The sequence below is a fragment of the Alexandromys fortis genome, unplaced genomic scaffold (assembly GCF_014885135.2).
Source record: "Alexandromys fortis isolate MF-2015 unplaced genomic scaffold, M_Fortis_MF-2015_v1.1 scaffold_66, whole genome shotgun sequence".
NCBI lineage: Eukaryota > Metazoa > Chordata > Mammalia > Rodentia > Cricetidae > Alexandromys > Alexandromys fortis.
The window spans coordinates 8,169,621-8,192,067 of record NW_026067950.1 but is presented as its reverse complement, the minus strand read 5'-3'; positions in this window follow the sequence as shown (position 1 = coordinate 8,192,067).

Sequence of the window (22,447 nt, the reverse complement as noted above, 5' to 3'; positions counted from 1 at the left end):
GCTCTGTACCCTCCGAATTTAGAGGTTTGCAAGAACAAGCTATTACTTCACAATTTGTGTACATTAGTTAACAGTTATTTCAGCACAAACTAAGTGACTCTGATTTTCTAAAGAAGTTAAAGTCAGACTATTGCACAGGACTGCAGGCATCTCGGGCATCGTCTGCAGACAAACTGTAGCTCAATAACGTGCTCCTGAGGTCTTGCAGACTAATGGCAGCAGACCTCAGTTCTTCACACAGTTAAAGGGAAAGACTCCGCACTCACCAGGCCATGTGACTAGCAGTGCGCTGTGAACCACTGGTGTTAATATTAAGCCCATGTAAGGATTTTATTCTAAGCACTTTTGGTATTTTGAATGAATAAACTTGGTGGGAGTAACCTAGTCAGACCCTGATGGAAACTTCTGAAAGAAGCAAAGTCAGTTTCATTAAGAGTGTGACTTGTAGGTTGACCAAATTCCAAAGGAAGTTCCACATTCAAGAGTGTTTGGGCAGCACAAATTTGACTCAGGATTTAGCAAAATGGCAAGGTGGGAAGGTCACAAAGTTAGGTAGATAGAGAAAGATGGGCAGATCAAGGAGGATTTAGAGGAGTGGATGTTAATATGACCAAAATGCATGCATAAAACTCTCAAAAAATAATTGAAAAGTTATTTTAAAAAGTACAACTTAGTGAGGGGACCAGGAGTGATTATGAAAGATATTTATGTTTTACAATAATTTATTAAAAATATTTTAGGAAAAGGATATAGTTCACAAGGTGAGTGCTTGTCTAGTGTATGTAACACTGCTTTCAACACTGAGTACTGACAAAAGTAAAAGGAAAGAAGGGAGGGAGGAAAGGAAAAAAGAAACAAAGAGAAAAAGAAAGAAACAAACAAACAAAGAAACAAAGAAGGAAGGGAGGGAGGGAGGGGAAAAGGAGGGAGGGAGGAAGGAAGGAAGGAAGGAAGGAAGGAAGGAAGGAAGGAAGGAAGGAAGGAAGGAAGGGAAATTCAGAGAAATGGGGATAAAAAGTGATTTTATCTTGTAGGGAGATATAAATGTTAATTGACAGGTCCAAATTCTGACAGCAGTGCTGGAATGTAAGTAGAAAACATATTTTAAACCTTTAAATAATAAGCCATTCCTTCATACATTAACTTGTGTCCTAGCTCAAGATTTATTACAGCAATGAAGTAAAGAGGAGAAGTAATCGTGTCACCATGAGTCAAAGAGGAAAAACATAGGCAAGGGAATCCCTCTAACATGTGACAAAAATCAAATGTCCTTCCCTCAAAGCAAGCAATCTTTCATTGATTTGATGTCAACCAAAGCTGCACAGAATGTCACATGCATTGTAACAAAAGACAGCACTTTCCTTTCCCAGCTGCCCAGACCCAAATTATCATACAGAAACTCTATTAATTACAACACTGCTTGGCCAATGTCTTAGGCTTCATACTGGCTAGCTCTAACTACTAAATGAACTCAGTTTTATTAATCTGTGTATTGCCACGAGGCTGTGGCTTATCAGTGTGGCATGTTACTCCTTTGGTAGCTACATGGAATCTCCTAGGCTCCACCTTACTCTCTTTCTCCATCTCTGTTCAGATTTCTCACCTGGCTTTACTCTGTTAAGCCATTGGCTAAAACAGTTTTATTCATTAACCAATAAAAACAACACATATACAGAAGGACATCTCATGTCAGTGCATTTAGCAACGGTTAATGATGAAATGTTCTTCTTTGCTTACTTTCCCTCTGCAAGCTGGTCCGTGCATTAGCGTGCTGCATTGATCATTACCATCACCTGAGCACCCTGTCATGGGAACAATGCACAGATGTTTCATTCTCAGTAACTACCATGTGTGTAACAATGCCCATCTGGTATCAAGGTGGTCAAGGAAAGGAAAGTCCTGTTTTCCCAGTGACTTTTTATATATTATCATAATTGAAAGTTAGAATCTATTTTTCTTCTCTTGCAAAGTTATCTCTAGACATTGTAATATTTCAAAGTTACTTCCCAAACATGTCAATTTTAAGGTAGATTTGTAACACAATGTAAATAAGACACAAAAAATACGAGCAGTCTCCAGTGGATAATAAAGCTTTAGGGGGATTTTGCTCCTCATTTATATAAATATTTATTCATTTTTGTTTCCCTGACAATAAGCACATCCTGACAATACCTAATGAAGACCAAAATAAAACTTTTTCATTTCTTTATTTAACACTAACCAAGCTAGAATTTTTCAAATTCCCATAAGCTGTGAGTCTAAACCAGCTCCACTACCAGACACCAGTGTATTTTATACCTGGTTGCCAAGCGCTTGTCAAATGTATGAGTTCCTAAGGCAGTCTCTTTCTTCCACTATCATCCATAAGGGAAAATCTGGTTTCTGTTGTTTCCTTGAATATATTCGAAAACGCATTGCCACTTGAGGGAGATAGTTTTTTTATGTGTTGACATTTATTTCTTCTTTTGCCATTTTGTATTTATAACTCGTCCCCTTGTATTTGTGTCCTCACACTAATCTTTCCTTTTAGCAGACCCTTTATTTTTTATTAGTCATTCTTCACTTTTTCAGAGAGCCCCTTTTTGCATCTCCTTGGAACTGAATTGGGCTCAGTTGTCCTCTTAGCACATCAAATTTTAGGGGATAAATTGGAGCCTTAGAAATGTTTTATAACATGAATGCAATGCTTCACGGAAATCTCTAGAAATTGCTTTACTTGGAGGCAATCTTGCTTTGTCGTCTTCTCTTTAACCTTTTCATTGACATTATATTATTTCAAATAAAAAAGTTTTTTCATATATATTCATAAATATATACATACGGCCTTCTGGATCTATTTAGGGCTACATGGGTATATATGTTTTTAGGGCTGACCACTTGGTAGCTTGGTAGTAGTCTTGCACAAGGATTAGCCCCTTAATTGTTTATCTAATACCAATTACATTGTATAGGTAAGTATACCTCATATTTATTATAAGTAATCTTCTTAGGACTGCAGAGTTTTATTAACCTGTTTTGCTTAAAACCATTTTCAAACAAACTTTTATGAAGGTGCCCACAAGTGTGAATGGAAAGTTAGAATTTATTCCTGTCAGGAAATGTTTCATTTTCTATAAGGATTTCCTAAAAAGAATATATGATACACACTGATTTTTATACTAAATTCTATTAAATATTTATTTAATGTTTTTTTTTCTTTAAAATAGCCACTGTAATGTGTTACATAGATGGCGGTGGTGGGGGATTGATTCTCGTTGAACAGAAAATTTAGGCTCATGTCCTCATGGAATTCTACGTTCTGCATAAAGCATCTTTAAGAAACCTCTCATTATTCTACTGATAAACACTCTTCTTCTTAGTATCATATGGGTTAAAGTTTTCTATCAACTAGATTATAAATATTAGACTCTCAGCCACTGGAAATCTGCAATCTACAGCCATACTATCTGCTTTCATCTGGATTTGGTTTTCAGTTTCTCTTACTATATCAAATTATATCATGCACAGAGTTGGCAATAAGTGGCTTAATAGATAAATGAAGGAATCGATTCATGAGTGAGTACGTAAAGCCCACATTACATCATGTCAGCTGTTACCCCACAAAAAATGAGTTCACCTACCTGATCCTGAAAAGGCTTGGCTTTTCACACCACTGCCAAAGAATATAGCTATCTTTCAGGCAAAGCTCAAATACCACATACCACAAAGTCTGCCTAATGCAAAAAAAAAAAAAAAAAAAAAAAAAAACAAAACAAAAAAAAACATATGACTCTGTTTCTCCTACAGAAGATGGTATAAGCCATAGTGAATTTACCAAATAATCATTGCGTATTTATTAGTTTCCATTTGGGGATGGTTGTTCATTCTTTACTTCCTATACCCTTCCTACACTCCTTTGAAACCAAAGAGATTAAAGCCAAGATAATTTGTAAGGCGATATCAATTGTATTGCAAGCAAAGGTCCTTAATCTTAATCCACGACCCTAAACTATTATCCCTATACCACATATGTAGACACAATGCCATGATCCTTTGTATATATTAAATAATTTTAGGTGTATTATATATATGTATGACATCATATATATATAGGTGTATCATTCATATACATACATATTGTATATACACACATACACACATATACACACACCTGTGTGCTTTCAGTAGCTGGTTCAATGTTTATCTTTTGAATTTTTCAACATTTTTGGGTTCCACAAACACAAAATACACCTAATTATATAAAGTCATTATGTTGATGTTGCTTTTTTCTCTGAACAATTATCATTTTCTCTATAACTTTAATATTTCTGAAATGCATAACTCTTTTTTTCTGCAACTAAATTTAAATAAGAATATTCCAGCAGGGTCATTTGTAATATGAACATTTAAACAAATTGAAACAATAACAGCATGTCTAATGGTGTGCCAACATTTTTATAAATGATTCTGCTAAGTATTTTATATTTATTTTATGCTGAAAATTCTTTTCAAGAAATGAGTATATGTAGATGAACAGGCATAAAACCTTCCTGTCCTCGGGGAATTGTTCCCTTATCTTTGTTAATACAACTCACTTCATTCATACCACTTGCCAAATTATATCATTTTATTTGCATAAATATATCCTCAGATGGTGGTTTTCTTGAAAACGAAGAAGGCATTTTTATGTATAGTGCTTCCTTCTATTTGGCATATAAATTTATTGACCTTGTGTATCATTTTCTGATGAATTAATCTAATGATTCCTTTTCCTCTATTTTCCATTCTCTACCACATTATCCTAAAATGATTATATCAAGTTGAGGGTTTATCTTTTAAAGTTTGTTTCTCCAATGTCCTACCTAGGTCCTCTAAACTTCCATGTTTTGTTTTGCTTGTGATATCTTATTATTATCCCAAAGAATTTGTTTTCTACAGAGACAGAGAGGGAGTAGATCTGGATGAGAGGGGAGGAAAGGAGAGGCTGGGAGGAAAACCTTAACCAGGATATATGACATGAGAAAAATAAATCTATTTTCAATCAAAGAAATTATTATTTAACACACACAAACAAATAAAAGTAATAATTGATTTTGATTGAGAAGTTACTCGGAGACTGAAGGAAAACAACACTATCAAGTTTCTTAGTCCTGGAGATGAAATAGTATCCCTTCACAGAGCAGGTTTTCCCAAAGCAACAACAAAAAGCACCAGGCCAGCTAGGTCAAGCAGAAAAAAAAAATGTATACCTAATTTCTGGAGAGTGCTTATCAAATCATTGTTTAATGAACAAATATTATTCATTAGGTTGATAAACAAATGCAAATTAGTTTATAAAAATATAATTATATTTTTATAAAAATATAATGTGTTGGAATTTGAAAGTCTTACTTTGGAATCAATGGGTAATAAATAGTTATGAAAACACAATGCTTGGCTATGGTGTGAAATATATATAAGATCATACTCAGTGGAACGAAGATAATATTTGGTCCCTCTTTTGCATCCTTCTCTCAGCCTGATTTAATATCTACCACACAAGAATTTTCTCAAAAGTATTAATTTTACTGTGTAACAAATGCATAAGGAAACAAATCTTTCAGTTTCTGTGATATTTGTTTATATGGGTAAGATCATACTGTCATGAACAAGAATTCAATATCCCCTAATATAAAAAATGCTATCTTAACTGTTTATAATAAAAGCAGTAATTGCCAATCTCTTGTTTCATAATTGGAGTGGCATCTTCTGTAACAGTGGAGTTTTGTGTTTCAATTTTGAGTCATCAGACACTTGGAAATTCATCTCCTAAATTAAATATTCAGTGACATGAAAATAATTGGTTTGACTTGATTTCTGAGGTAGCTCACAGCCAAGTTTCTCAATGGGTAATTCATACACCTGTACTAGAGGTGCGCGTGTTTGCACCTGTGGCATAGTAAAAAAAAATAAAATAAAATAAAAAAAAACTCACTGTTCTAATAGTCCTTAGCAGGACGATACTTCAGAAAAAAAAGTTGGAGGTATAATCGAGTTTCCAAGCTTTCCCTATTGCTCACCCTTTCACTTCTACTAAGACTACTAAAGACCTAGAAACTGGGAAAAAAGTAAAAATGAGTTGGTTTAACTTCAGCTGGATCATAGAACTTAGAACGTATTAGTCCTAAACTGGCTTAGCTACCTATGGGAATCAGTATAACTCCCTTAGCAAATACCTCAAGCCACCTCTCATAGTTAGAAGACTAGGCAAGTGTTTAAGTGAACATGATAATATAACTAAAAACCTTCTGGTGCAGAAGTTTCCGACAGGAATTGTTAGTACTGATGGTCTCTAAATGTCCACAAACTGAGCACAGAGGACTAACTTGTGCTGGAGATTTGAGCCATTGGCCACATCTGACTACTCTGGACGCTGAATGCTTCTGTAAGTATGTGTCTGAAGCTGTTAAATGTAGTAGATAAGATTCTTTTGGCTATAGGATAACATTCCTCAAATCATTTCTATCACTTGCTCTGGTCCTGCAGGTAAAGAAGTCCGGTCTCTTCAGGAGGAAACGTGATTTGGGAGTTACACCAGGAAAAGAGAAATGTGAGGGTACCAATAGTGCAGCCAAATAAGAGCAGTAACTGCTGATGAGGAATCCCACTGAGGAATTAAAAACTGCACCTTTCTAGGACGACCTAGTGGGACTAACAGTACATTAGATTGTTGAGAAAAGCTGTCTGTCCACTAAGGTTATGGAATTCGCTAACAAATTTTACCACGTGAGACACATGTTCTTATTTTGACTGATAGAGAATTCTATCTCATGATCAAGGCATTCGAAATGGCCTGTTATGGCAGGAATGTAATTGTTATTTTACCTTTGAACAGAGGAAGTAATTGGGGGTTGAAGGCCCATTATATAAAAAGCATCCTTAATGTTCCTCAGGACATTCTTGTCATGAGAAGCAGTGGCTCGGTTAACGGACAAATTTAATGTAAATTAATATGCATGGGATTTGAGAGATGATTTTTATTTATTTATTTTGGTTTTTCGAGACAGGGTTTTTCTGTAGCTTTGGTGCCTGTCCCAGAACTAGCTCTTGTAGACCAGGCTGGCCTCGAACTCCCAGAGATCCGCCTGCCTCTGCCTCCCAAGTGCTGGGATGAAAGGCATGCACCGCCACTGCCCGGCAAAAGAGATGATTTTTCTAACTGCTCCTTGTTTTTTTTTTTTTTTTTTTTTTTTTTTTTTTTTTTTTTAATGGCATCTCACTATGTAACCCGGGAAGGCTTGGAATTCACTGTGTAAACCAGGTGGCCTTCAACTCACAGAGGACTGAATTCATCAGCCTCATGAAACCTGAAATTGAAGGCAAGTGTTACCAAAGACAGGTTACTCTATTCTTTTATATGGAAATTATTGTGAAAATGAACCATCATGACCCATCTAAAGTAATGTCAGATTCTAGAGACATTTCAAAGACTTGAGAACCTTGAAGTTGTATATTCTGTCAGGTTGCTCATTCAGAAGTCTTATATTCCGGCTTTATCAGCAAGGCTTTCTCTGTACCAGAGTGATATGGATACATTTCTCTGGATACCAGAAGAAAATAATTATGTAGTAACATAAGTAGAGAAGGTACTTTCTACTAAATAGAGCATATTGGACTATTTCACTAGCATCTTGATAAAAATGAATATATTTATTTTTGTCATGTTAGCCTGGGGTTATGCATGATAGAAAAGTAGGGATAAAACAGGCTGTCAAAATTCAACATCAAAATGTGTAATACTAAGAATGAAGAAGGAAGCTCTAAGGTTATCTTAAAAGGTCTGCAGTCTCACCAAAATCCTCAGAACTGAGTCTGTGTCATAGTTTCTTTTCTTGTTGCTGTAACAAAAATACCATGAAGAAACAGTTTCGGCTTCAATGTGTTTGTTTCGGCTGACAGTGCCAGGTTAAGGTCTATCACAGCGGGCAAGTCACAGGGCAGATGTGGAGGAAGCCAGTCACATTGAGTATGTAATCAAATCCAGCTATACAGCTCTGGTTCCTCATCCCACTCACAGTTAAAAATGGATTTTCTTGCACCAATAACACAATCAAGATGCCCTCCAGAACTTGATGGGAAGGTACTTTTTCTGAAGACACCATAAACTTCTGTCAAAACTGCGGGTGAAATTAAGTTGGCATGGACCTGTAAGCTTCGCTCCACCCCCCCACCCCCGGCTGGTTTTCATTGTAGTGGAAGGTGATCGGTGTGTAATAGGAAGAGAAAAAAAGTACCAATCTTTACCAGTTCTAAAAGTCACAATGACTGGCCTGGGAGGGAGGAGATGGTGGAAAGAACAAGAGAGTAGCCAATCACATTTTTATTTGATTTTAGTCCTGCTTCATAAAATGAAATCTATACCTGGAACCATTATTGGGCCCAGAAACTAAGGCTAACCAGTCATAAGCCCTGGGAAGAAACAACTACTCTTATTTAGCTAAAAGGACATAGTGTTAAACTGACTCCTAATTTCTTATCTTTATATCTACAAATTAGTATATCTCTGAACCCTCTTCAGAGAAACTATTTGGTTTCAGAGAAATTATTTGGTGGTAATTAACACAGGAACCCACAATTGATCAAGGTACAGAAAACAAGAGACCTTGAGATGCGCAGTTAAAAACAGAGCATAAATGCTGTATCCCCTCCTTCCAAAAAAGAGATCATTCCAGAAGAAAGGACAGAAAGATTATAAGAGCCAGAAGTGGTAGATTACTATATGCAAACAGTAACTTCTGAGCACAGCGGAACAGCTGTACACATGAACTCACAGTGTTGATAACAGCGTGCAGAAGACCTGTACAAGGCCAAACTAGACCAAATCCCAGCATGGAGAGAAGAATTGGGCACAGAATTCTGTTGCTAGCTACGGAGCTATTGGCAGCTGTTAGCTGCTATGAGGGAGAGAGTAATTTCTCTCTAAAGGTATGGCCCTGGTAAGTCAACCACACTCCAAAGGAAGGACATATATTCAGAAATATTTGAGTATCACAAATTGGCATTGATGGGGGTAAAAAGACAAAGAGGATGCATCTGGAAAGAGTTGGGGGAAAAGAGGACTATAATCAAAACACAAAACACACTTAACAAAATTCTTCAAGAATCAGTAAAACAAACAAACAACAACAACAACAAATATCCATGGGCCTGGCAAGAGGTCTATCTCTCAGGTAATTCTAGATTCTGTAAGATTAACATATAACATTAATTGTCACAGTATCTACCCAGACATACATTATCATGATAAACGCCATGCCGATTCATATCTGTTCTCTTCGTGCTCTGGGATATATAACAACACTGCATGCATCCACGGTCTTGAACCCCCCGAAATATTAGTGAAGTTACAGATGGTGTATCAATAACCAGCTGTTCACAGACTGAAGGGTGTGGGGCAAAAATACACTTTGTCAGAGCAAGTTTTGATTTCACAACACAGGAAACCTCAACAAGTAGCACAAGATATCACGTCATATCTCGAATAAGTAAAACACCAAGAATTTATTTTCTCGCAGTTCTAGAAGTTTGAAGTCAGAGAACATGGGGAAAAAAAAGATCAGGTGCTAGGTATATTGTTCACCATGACTGGCAAATGATACCTTATAACTACATAATAAAGTGTGTGTGTTATTCTCCTAAGAGACACATACTAACAGGATAGAAGAAAACCATTCTCAAAATCTCATCAAAACACACCTCCAAAGATTCATATCCAAATATATTACATCAAGAATTGGGGCTCCACTGTATGATCTTATTGGACAGTGCATTATACACATCACACACACACACACAAATACCTGAACAGAAGGGCATGCATGTGGATGCATGCATATACACAACCACAACCACACACACATTAAGTGAAATTTTAGGGATTACCTTATAATACCAGGACTTGAAAACAGAGCTACATACTCTGAAAGTCTTGGCTTCCAAATACCAAGCTTTTGAGATCCTAACACTATAATTATAAACTAGATGAAGCCTCTTTAACCTAATATTAATTACCTCTGACACAAGGGTCAGCAAACTATGGCCTATGACCAAATGTAACACATTGATTTCCTTTAAAAAATATATATATATATGAAAACACAATCACGTCTATGTGTTTATTTATTCTGTAGTATAGTACCAGAGTCAAAACTAGCACAACCATATGAAATTGTGTATTGTTCTTTCAGGGTCTGTAACAAATTTTGCAAGAATTTTGAGAGGGTTTCATTCAGTCTGCAGATTGCTTTTGGCAGGATAGCCATTTTTATTATGTTAATCCTATCAATCCATGATCATAAAAGATCTTTGCGTGTTCTGATATCTTTCAACTTCCTTCTCCAAAGAATTTAAGATTTTTATGACACAAGTCATTCATTTACTTGGTTAGAATTACCCCAAGATGTTGTTTCCCTAATTTCTTTCTAAGTCTGTTTATCATTTACATACAGAAGATCTACTGAACCTTATGAAGTATCGAGCCAAACAATGTCTCCGTGTGTGTGTGTGTGTGTGTGTGTGTGTGTGTGTGTGTGTGTGTGCTGAAATTGTTATGGAATGTCAAATACTTTATTAAGTTCCAAAAATATCTGTGATACACTAAAAAGGTTACAGAGCTAGAAGTCTTTGGTAAGATGCTAGTGTGAGGTGCATTTAGTTATAAGAACATGTTCATTGCATCATAAAATGATAGCCATGAGATAAATAATGAAAGAGCTGGGTGCTTTGTAGATTAGTGACATGAATATGATGGCTAGAGATAGCATTTAATTATAATTATTCCTTGACATCATCAGAATTTGGAATTCCTAAAATTATACCTATAACATTTATCTGTAAATATTGATGGTTTAGATTATTAGTTAAATCCATCAGAAAGCTCATTAACAATTTTACCTCTGCTGAGTATATTCAATTATTATTAGATCCCATCACAAGTTAGAGTGTAACTATTAAAATCCACAGTCTTGTAAGACTACTGCTTTTCATTATAGTTGCCATTATTTTAAATTGCTTTCTGTTTTTGTTTGTATTTTCTTTTGCAATTACATAAACCTCTTCCCTGCATTTTACCCTTAGGACTGTACAACTTCAGTCTTCTCTTAGCATAAGAGCTGCACAGATCGATTCCTTTTCACAAAATAACCATGAGTATTGAGGAAATCCGAGCTGCTGCTGCTGCTCTTGTCACTCTTAGAAAACAAACTCTGTGTGAAGGCCTTTGAAAACATTAACTGACTTTGTCCCATCAAGCTACCTAATCTAAAATACTGAGGGTCAGGAAAGAAGACTAAGGATATAATGATAATCAGACTTGTGCTTTATTTATTTAATATTATATTTAATTATTAAATATGTTTATTTAATATTATATTTAGAAAGATATGAAAAAAAGGTGTTAATGAGTCAATAATATACTTTTGCTGGCCAAGCATCTAAAGATCCGTTACGTAAAACGTATGCCAAAATTGATAATTTCTGTAGTTTGGTGGGCTCTCCTTTTTATTCAGCAATCTCTTAAAACCTTGGATTTGCATGATCTATGAAAATATTTCTACAAGTGGTTTCACATCTGTTAATTCATAGTCACCCCCATGAACATGCAATCATGATATCCTTTAATGGATTAAAAATATAAAGCCCAGAGAAATGAGAAGCACTATTGGATAAATCAAAATCTGCCGCTCTGTATTTTTTTCCTAAATTTATACTCCCATACATTGCTTCCTGTTGTACATAAAATAACAGAATGTTTATATATTAAATAGGTGTATGTATCTGCCAGTGTTAGAAAATATGTTCATTGATTTACTGAGTCAGGCTAAAAACAAAGAAAATAATAGCCCACTGAAAGTTAAGCCATTGTATTAATTTTTAAATAATATTAAATTGGTATAATTATGTACAGTATAACTAATATAACAATATAACTAATATGGCCATTATTATTACATCAATTTAATAGGTCAATATTTAGTGTTCAAATGCTGATTGTTTTTAGATTCTATTTATTTTTACTGAGTGTCCGTCTTTCTTCTTGTGTCTTATTTCTTATAAATACTACCAATGATAATGGGTTGCTTAGGGTTTATTAAAAATCTATCATTTTGTGATTGCAGAATCATACTGACAAATATTTAAATGAGATCAATTTTCTGCAAACAAATATTTTCCTTTGAACAGTTAAGTCATAGTGACTTTGTTTCCCTGTGATTTAATTCCTCTACTTATTTATTAACACTAATATTAACTTTCAATGACACTGATAATTTCACATTAGTCTGAATATAAATTAGCATTCATGAAAAAAATCAGTTATTTTCCATATTCTATTGATATTTGGGTCTTGAAATCATTGTTCCTACCAATTCAATAACCAAAACGAATTCAGATATTTGATTTTCTGAGTAATTAAAAAATGTATCACCTAATCAAGCTATTTGACAGTTAGCTCAATATAACACTACACATGCTGAAGGATTAATGTCTGGATATTTCTGGGTCTTAGCACACCTGCAAAAGTACTGTGCATCTGGACCACAATATACCTCGGAGTAATAAAAATGTTAGAACTTAACAAAATGTCATCAAATGCCTGTGGCCCACTTCTATAAAAACTATGAATAATTCACAATACTATATATGGAATTAAATCTGCTGCCCTGATTCCATTTAAATAAATATGTTTATGAGTCACCAGTTTCATTTTTCCTTTACTTATAAGTGGTGACCTTTTACTTATGAGTTGAAAAGCAATCAACTCTGAGTATAAAATAAGATAAAGAAAATGAATTTACATATTTATAGTAAACATTTATGATGGTATGGGCATTGATGAACCAAAACACATCTTTGTTTAAAATATAAGGGTATGCAAAGTCCATTTAGCCCATAAATGCTTATTAAGAAGTGACTTTATGTTTATACAAGCATGTTCAATGGAGCCAATAGAAATTAGACAAAAAAAAAATATATATGGACAAAAGTGAATGTAAAAGAAACTTTAAAACACTTTATTTTAGTGTCTCTTATTTTAAAAAGTGTTTTAAATTCCTTGCTGTTGTTTCTTTGTGTATTCCACTGTTAGCAGCTAATATTAATTAGCTGAATATGTGAAGAGATTGCACATATTATCAAAACTATAACTGAAAAAGAGAACTCTAAAACTCATAAAGACTTCACTTGGATCATATCCAAACCATCATGTACTGCTATTTTATTTCACTTATGCAACCAACTTAATGACGTTATAATTTCTCCTCTGTGTCAATTTATTCTGAGACTAATAATAAGAGCATATTATATAAGCCTTTAAAACTCTTCTTGTTCATCCTATAAGCCATCTCGGTGTGCGGCACACTTGCATGACTCTTTCTGCCCTCACTGCAAATGCTTTCCTTTATGCCAGTCCTGCTCTTAGATGATCGAATTTTATAGATGATAGAAACTCAGTAAATATGTGGATTGGATGGTTCCCACCATTCCGCTGTGTAATGTCTCAGGCTAGCTCTATTGCCTTCTGTATTTAACTGCGGAAAACAGAGGAAGCCCTGTGCACTGCCCCAGGCTGGTGTTGTGGTCTTCCTTCACGCATCACTTCACACTTCCTAAAACCCACTGACAGAGAACCAGTCAATTGTCTTGCACTTTCTCACTTTGTTTTGCTCATGCTGTTTTAATCTGTCTTGAATATCTGCTTGATTTCTTCACTTGGCCAGTGTCTTTGGATATGAAGGCCCAGAACAGCTGCCAACTCCTTTCTACCTAAATATTTCTTCCCGCCTTCACTGGCATTAGCACTGACGTCTTTATTTTGAAAGATCACATGGATTTAAAAGTGATCTCCTACTTGCTCTGAGCAGCATAGAATGAAAAAAAGAATTGTAAGTTTTTCTTCTCCAGTAAGTTATTTACTGAAATAAAACTCATAATGTATCTTTCTTCTGAACGCTTCTAGGATGTTTGTTCAGCAAAGCGGTGTGAAGACAGCAGATCTCAAATTCAGGTGACCATTCTGATCCAATCTCACTTTTTCTCTACATGTGATTCCTGAGTAGGTTGCACAGTATTTAACAGAACCCCTCAATTTAGTGGCCTGTTCCATCATACTTCAAGCCTTATCTCATCTGACATTTCCAAAAGATGAGTGTGGACATTAATAAGTGCCAGGTCCGTTATCGAGAGAAGCGATCAAATAGACCACCACCTTTCAGTCACATTCCAATAGTGACGTCTTCAGAATCATGATGGTTGTTACCCCTGTTGTTCACCACAGAGAAGTGATCTAGAGCTCACACTGTAGTCAGACAATATATCACAGCTATGCCTCAGAAAACGGACAATTTATTTAACCTGTCTGCACCTTAAATATTGCATGAGCTCATTGTGATCAAAGCGTTTGAATCAGCCTCTGGTATATAGGGCTTCTGAAATATTAATTGCCTATTCTTCTTATATTATAGCTTAAGCTAATATCACTTATTTCACTGTGTTATATTAACGAACTTATCTCATATGCAATTTTATCGAACAACTAAATGAAACAAGTTAGAAGGCCAAGAGCTGCCTAGCCTGGGAAGGAAGGGGGATACACAGGAGGAACGAATCTTGTTGGGAGAGGCTGCTAGTTTGTTCTCAGATGTTTAGACCTGAAATAATCACTCAGAAATTATATTATTTGCAATTCTGTTTGACCAATAGCTTAAGTGTATTGCTAGCTAGATTTTATAGTCTAAACTAATCTGTCTTCATTAATTTGTGCATCACCACAGGGTCGTGGCCTACCGGCAAAGTTTTGGAGGGCTCCGGCAGAGGTATCTGTCTCTAGTGGCTACATGGTTTCTCCCTGACTCTCTATACATTTCTTTCAGTCTGGCTTTACTCTGTTAAGCCGTAGGCCGAAAGCAGCTTTTTTTTTTTATTAACCAATGGCAATAAAATATATTCACAGCATACACCCCCTCCCACAGCCAGCTCTCCTGCCCATGCTACTACAGTTCAATATTTACTATCTTCCAGCTGCTTTCTTCCTTTTTGGTATTTGGCCTTACCTTGTGTTGGGATCAGTGTTTAATTGCCAACTTACCTAGAACCAGTGAGGAAGAGAGCCTCAATTGGTGGTGAGAAACCTGCCCGACTACATTGTGAAAGCAGGAGCCATTATGCTGCCTTGTTATTGTAAACACCTAGTTTCCATTTACTCTAAAAGCTGAGTTGCTGTTCTTAAGCCTGTTTGCTGAAACCTGACCTCTGCCAACACAAGACCTTGTTTTTGAGAACATTCTCACCCTCCCTAGCCCTCCTTAATCACATGGGGACCACATGGATCGTTTTTAAAAGACATTTCTGCACTTCTTTATTGCTTTATCATCTGACTTCTGTAAACCTGCTTTGCAAAGACTTGTGATTTTATTCCTTAAAAGAGACGCAACAAATGGACTTGGGGGTGCTCTCTTTAACCTGTCTTAAGAGACAGTCACTGCCTAGCTCTTGGATATATCCCAATAAAAATCAAACTTGCTTCAAATTTGACTCCAAACTGTGGTAGTGGTCTTATTCTTTCCTGGTAGGATTGACAGATATCCAATGGGAATGTGCCTTAGGCACTGGCTTGATTGTCATTTGATGTAAGAACACTCAGCCTATTGCAGGCATCATACTAAAGCAGGCAGAGGATCCTAACATGTATAACATAGAAGAAAGCTGGATGAAAGCAAGCATGCAGGAATTAATACTTTATTCCCCCACCCCACCCCTTTCTCTAGACAGGGTGTGATACTTTAAGATCTTGACTTGAAATGGTGGATTTTTACGAGAGCCAATGTTAAATTATAAGTTTCAATTGCTATGCTCTAGAGATCCATGAAACAAAATGCCTCTTATCTGCAAGCCCCCTGCCCAAGGACAGAGAGTTCCCAAGATGCTGGAAGCTATTGCTTATGGGAGATAATAAGGCACATTGTTTTCAGTCCCCTAAACAAGTTTGTTTGACCCATCTGCAACAGATGTGCTTAATCACCTACCAGCAGGGGGTTCACAGGAAGGAAATATGTAAGGATGTATACTTGCCCCTGATTGGATGTAGGCTGAAGGTACTTCAGGATGTTTGCTTGCCCCTGATTAGGCCTGATGGAAAAATACTTAAGCAAGGGCAAACACTTTCTCATGGCTGTTTTTTTTTTGTTTTTTTTTTTTTCTCTCCCCCCCCCCCCGGAGATAAGAGATGGGCCTGGCCAGAGCCCATCCAATTGATCAGTATTAATTAAAGCTTACTTCAAATTTGACTTTTAAAAATGTGGTAGTAATTTTATTCTTGATCAGTGGGATTAAACCTTGGGATTATAAATGAATAAACTCTCTTTCATTCAATTGCTTTAGTGGGCATGGCGTTTTGATCTCAGAAAGAGAAGTAAAACCAGGACAACTTTGTATTACTTGTTGTGTCCAGACCTTCAACGTCAGGAAATAGGCTAGAGCTAATGTATTGCTACCAAGGAAGGAAAAGCCAAGGCCCTCACCCTCACTCTCCACATTCCAACTCCAGAGAATATCACGCACATGCACACTTCTCGGATTGATTACAGTTTGTAGTGTAATCTGCTTGATCAGGTTGGGTCATAATTCTGGGCCGTTGATTTTTTTTTTTTCATTCAAAGACTATATAATGCAGGACAATGTGGACTGTCAACAAGTTAAAGACAATGGGGTTGTGCTAAACAAAAACAGCTGCTCCCTAGAAGAGAGAACAACTTGTAATGGAGAGTGGAGGTCATAAGAAATCTTAGTCTTTGACATCCTGGAAAAGCATGTCAGTTCTTCATCTGGACCAAAGAGGTGATTTCTCAGCAGCCGTTAGTGTGGGGATAAAATGCAGGGACTTCTTGCAGGACATAATGGTGGGAGCTATGGCTAGGAGGAGACATGGAATAAACAGAGTGATGATGGCTAGACAAGGAATGACTTAAAACACATTAAATACCGTACCTTTGCTCACTTTTCAATTGTGCACAACTCACATTAATTCTTTATTTATCATAATTCCCATCCAGGTTATACTTTTTTCCCTGAGTGTGTGGAAAGGATGCATTTATCCCCAAACATAGAGGACACTCTGCCCAGAAAAGAACAACCTCGATGTGATTGACTTGTGAAACACAAAGCAAGTTTTCCCACAGAGTTTTCATCAATATGAAGAAAATAACCCCAAAGAAAGATTTCAAGGCACTGATTGCTTTTTAAAAGTAATAGTGGATAATGTGACATTACACTTGTTACGACCAACATTTAATAAGTGTTTACTGGCAGGGGGAGCTGCTTTAGCTCACTTTCAGTATAGACAGCAATTGAAGAATATACTCTGATAAAAATAATATGAATGGGAAATATATCTGTAAACATTCTGTTACAATTCAAATGGTTAGGCAAGTAATTTATTCTATTGCAAGCTTATCACATTTAACCATAGGAAGTCTGATGTAACCTAGGTGGCAGTTTGTTATGAATATTTATTTGCTATGGTAATTATCTATGATTAGAGAATCAGTGCTAAAAATCCTCATTTTCTTATCACAGACTCCTGTTGACAATTCATCCAGGAGAAACGGTCAGGATGGTGTTAAAATTATAGCTGTTACTATGGACATTGTAGCTATGTTTCATTTTAGAAAATAACAGAATCAAAAGACAGCGAAGAAGGAATTGTCCTAATTCTATCATCCTGTTTCCAGGGATTTCATAACAAGGAAGTAGTGTGAGTGCCAAAGATTGTTGCTGGTTGACTAGTGGTTTTGGCGACTGATCCTGGGCAGTTTCAGCCATCTGTTCCCTAAAATTATTTTTTTAGAAAGATATATAAAACAATTAGCAAGTCAGAATTCTATAGACTAAGCCAAGAAAATGCAATTCAGTTTAATTCGGTGCAAATTGTGGTTCGTTTTACATAAAAGAGGGAGTAAAAAGGAGTTTCTCAGAAGCTGTTGGAGGTCAAAACAAACAGCAGTGATTCAGTGGTAGAGGATCTGAGAGAGAGAGGTGGTGTTCTTTGTCAAGGAGAACTATGTGGGTGGTGAAAAGATTGCGATACTAAAATATAGAATGTGGAAGGGCAATAAAAAGGACAAGGTTAAAAATAAAACAAGCTCGTTCTTTGTAGTATGCACATTATGTTCCTCCAAGCACACGACAATAAAAAAAAATCTTCCTAAGCTGTTCAGTAATGCTACCTATGAGTCACGCTTCATACTAAACAGGGGGGTGGCACCATTGCAAGGAGGCTACTCAAAATGCAGCCCCCTTAAGCAACTGTGTCGTTCCACCCTGCCCTAATCTGTGGATTAGCATACAGGGCGGCTGGCAGCAATTGGATAAGGCGCACCACATTAGACTGAACACTGAATTCTGGAGAAAAACCTTGTGAGTACAGTAACAAACATGTGAACACAATGTAAAAAAGAAAATTGCAAGAGAGGATAGGTTTCCAAGAGATATTTAGATGATGTAGATGTACCATTAAGCTAAAACTAAAATTCAAAAAACAGAACTCTGCTATACTAAGAATCAAAGTATCTGAACCCAATAAAATGTGGGATACAGCATTTACTTTCAACTCCTTATTTATTTTAATATATGTGAAGACACCATCATTGCAAATGATAAGTAAATTTTATTTAGAGGTGGAATATTTTGTTTAAACTTTGATTTGGTTTTGTTTTCACAGTGGGGTCTTTCACTATGTAAACTAAATTGAATTGGAACATGGGATCTTCTTGCCTCACCCTCCCAGTGCTGCTATCACAGTGAATTATTCTATATAATGTAACCAGTCACAGGGGGGGGGAGAGAGAGAGAGAGAGAGAGAGAGAGAGAGAGAGAGAGAGAGCGAGAGCGCCTTCTTTACAGATAGTCAACTACAGAGTTCTGTGGTTCCAGTGGCCCCAGGAAGCAAGTGGTGTGGAGTACATGCCAAGTGGAGCCTGTCAAACAACAGCAGAGGCAGCTAAAGAAGAGAAGTGAAGCTTACTTCCTGCTCCTTCTTCACAACAATACACACATGCTTTATGAAGGCCCCAACTGCATTCCTGGATATGAGAGAACCCATCTCTGAGGGTTGCGGAGCTGCAGATCCAACCTGAACAGCCAATAGGAGCGTGTTCAGCCATTTGATATTAAAACAAATTCATATTGAATTAGAGGGTAGATACAAAGAGAAAAAAAGCGCATTACAAAGTTTCAACAAAAAATATTGAATACTCAAGAGCAGAAGAGTTGTTTTTGCATGGGTAGCAAAGGAAACCTTAAAATCCTGGAGTCCTCAGTTTACGGTACAGAGATAGGAACTGCAAGAGGTTTCTGCATAGACACAGTAGTCAGGAAGCCCACAGACCTATAGAGTAAAAAAAAAAAATAGTAGTGTCTTTGAAGGCATAAAAATGTGCTTCCTAATTGGTAGTTAGTCTTAGTTAAGATTCTATTTTTCAGATAAAATACCATGGTCAGGGGAAGGTATAGAAAAATGAGTTAATTTTGTCTTATGATTTTAGGAGAGTCCATGATGGTAAAGGAGGCATGATGGCAGGGCCATAGCAAAGAGCTAGCATATCACTTCTTCAAAGTCAAGTATGAAGCCGAGAGTAAGTTGGAAATGGAAGCAGACTATCAAATCTCAAAGCTCATCCCCTAGTGCTGTCCTTCCTCCCAAACAAGGCAACCAACCCACTTGGGACCAAGTGTCCAAATGCTTGAGACCATGGGGATATTTTTCATTCAAACAATCACAGTAGTCATATCCGTTTAACTGGAAGGGTTAAATCTCAAGAATTTGATGATCAAATTGTAAGGTTGTAAATAAATTTCAATAGCCAGATAAAGAACATCTTAAGGATTTTTGATATCCACATTAAATCTTTACAGCAATGTTAAACAATGGTACTACCATCTAAAAAAAATTTGTTTCATTATATATTTTGGAAACAAGATACCAACCAATAGATCAGTGTAGGAAACAAGGAAGCAAACATTGAATTTTGATTGTGTTAAGGCATGTTAACTGTATTAAGACATCATGTCTTAAAACTTGGTATGTCTGGAATCTCTTGTAAATATGAAGAGGTATCTTATCTTTGACACAATAAGAGATATATGCAAAGATGCTTATTAAATCACAGTCAACCTGGGATCAATTGATGTCAACCAGTAAGAGACAGAATAAGAATTTCTTACGTCACACCAGAGACAATAGACCGTACTGAAGAGCTGGCACACATTATGTAGTGAAACTTACCTTGCAAAATTAACATCACTTACAGATTGAAAGCATTTATGCAAGTTTTTCAAAAACATAAATCAATAATACATGCTATGTTGGCATATATAGATTTGTAATAAAATATAAAAACCAGTCTGGTTGGATATTGAGAAAATGCATTGGAAAGTTTGTTGAAGAAGGAAAGCTGGGGGGAAAAAAAAACTGGAATCCCAGCAGGCCTCAATTTTATTTCTAAACTCAAACATGACATCAACCACATACTAATCCTTGGAGTAGTGAGTACATACTCCCTTAAGTCTCTGCAGGCTTCTCTAATGAATTACAACAATAATGATTCAAACTTAGAAATATGTTGTTAGATGGTTTCATGGAACCCAGGCTGGCATCTAATGTTCCACTTAGCAAAGATGGTCTTAAAGTTCTGATCTTCCTGTCTCCATGTCCTTCACTCTAAATGCAGGATTGGGTATCAGACAAACATTTTACCCAATGGTATTCATCTAAGTCATGCTTGATATTATTTTCTTTTTTTTTTCTAAGAAAAAAGAAAGCAAACTTTTTTCATTATACATACCAATCCAAGTTCCCACTTCCTCCCTTCCTCCCATTCCATCTGCTTACCCCTTCACCCAGCTCACATCCACTCCATGGAAAGAGTAAGGCTCATTGATTTGGAGAAAGTCTAATGCCCTCCCTACTCTATCTAGACTGAGCAAGATATACATGCAAAGAGAATAGATTCCCAAAAAGCCGGTACAAGCAGTAAGGATAAATTCTGGTGCCAATTCCAGTGGCCCTTCAGTCTGCCCCAGCCATGCAATTGTCAACCACATTCAGAGGAACTAGTTTGGTCCTATGCTTGTTCCTTCCCTGTCTGGCTGGAGTTGGTGAGCTCCAATTACCTCAGGTAGATGATTTAAGTGGGTGTACCCATCATGGTCTTGACCTCTTTGCTCATATTCTCATTTTTCCCACTCTTCAACTAGACTGCCTCTGTTTCCATCAGTTGCTGGATGATGGTTTTATGGTGATATTTAAGATATTCATCAATTTTACTATAGGGCAAGCCAGTTCAGGCACTTTCTCCCCTATTACTTACGGTCTTAGCTAGGGCATCCTTGTGAATTCCTGGGAATTTTCCTAGAGTCAGGTTTCTTGCTAGACCCATAATGGCTCCCTCAATCAAGATATCTCTTTCCTTGCTCTCATCTGTCCTTCATCTCTTCAAGTTTTCCCCCATTCCCTTTATCCCTTCCTCTTCCCCGTTCACCCTCCATTTCCCCCCCACTCCAAAGCTCCCAATTTTGTCAGGAAATCTTGTCTGTTTTGACTTTCCAGGTGGATCTATGTATGACTTTTTTTTTTTAGGGTTCACCTTATTACTTAGCTTCTCTAGGATCATGATCTATAATAGGCTCCAAATCCTTTGTTTATAGCTAGCATCCACTTATGAGTAAGTACATACTATATTCATCTTTTTGCATCTCAGTTACCTCGCTCAGGATGGTGTTTTCTAGTTCCATGCATTTGCATGCAAATTTTTACTGCTGAGTAGTACTCTAATGTATAAATGTGCCGCATTTTCTTTATCCATTCTTCAGTTGAGTAGCACAGACACTGAGACCAACAATAAATAGATGGGACCTCCTGAAACTGAGAAGTTTCTGTAAAGCAAAGGTTAATTGCTTATTTTTCTTACTCTGATTTTGTTTTATTAAGATTACTGGAGGGACGGGGTGCTCTTGAATTTAGATAATACCTCATAATACAGTAACAAAATCCCACATTTGGTTTGAATTTTAGCTCCTTAAATTCTTTGTGTGTGGACTTTGACAAGAAACTTATGTCTTCCCTTTCTCAGTTTCTTTGTTGGTAACAAGAGAGAAGCAACAATGTTTCTAGATGAGGTTGTGGGATTACACTTCAGTGCGAGGATTAGTGTAGAGAAGTCAGTTGAAACTGTAACAATGTAGATTAACACAGGGGTGTTCCAAGTATGAGATGCCCAGGGTTGGCAGCCGCAAGTTAGGAGATCAATTTCTGTATAAAACAGGCTTGAATTTCTGTAGCTATCCACACACAGGACATGGGGTAACCTATTCAACAGCAGATGGATGCAAACACATCCACTGGCCCAAAACAATGAATCTGTTTAACTGAATTCAAACT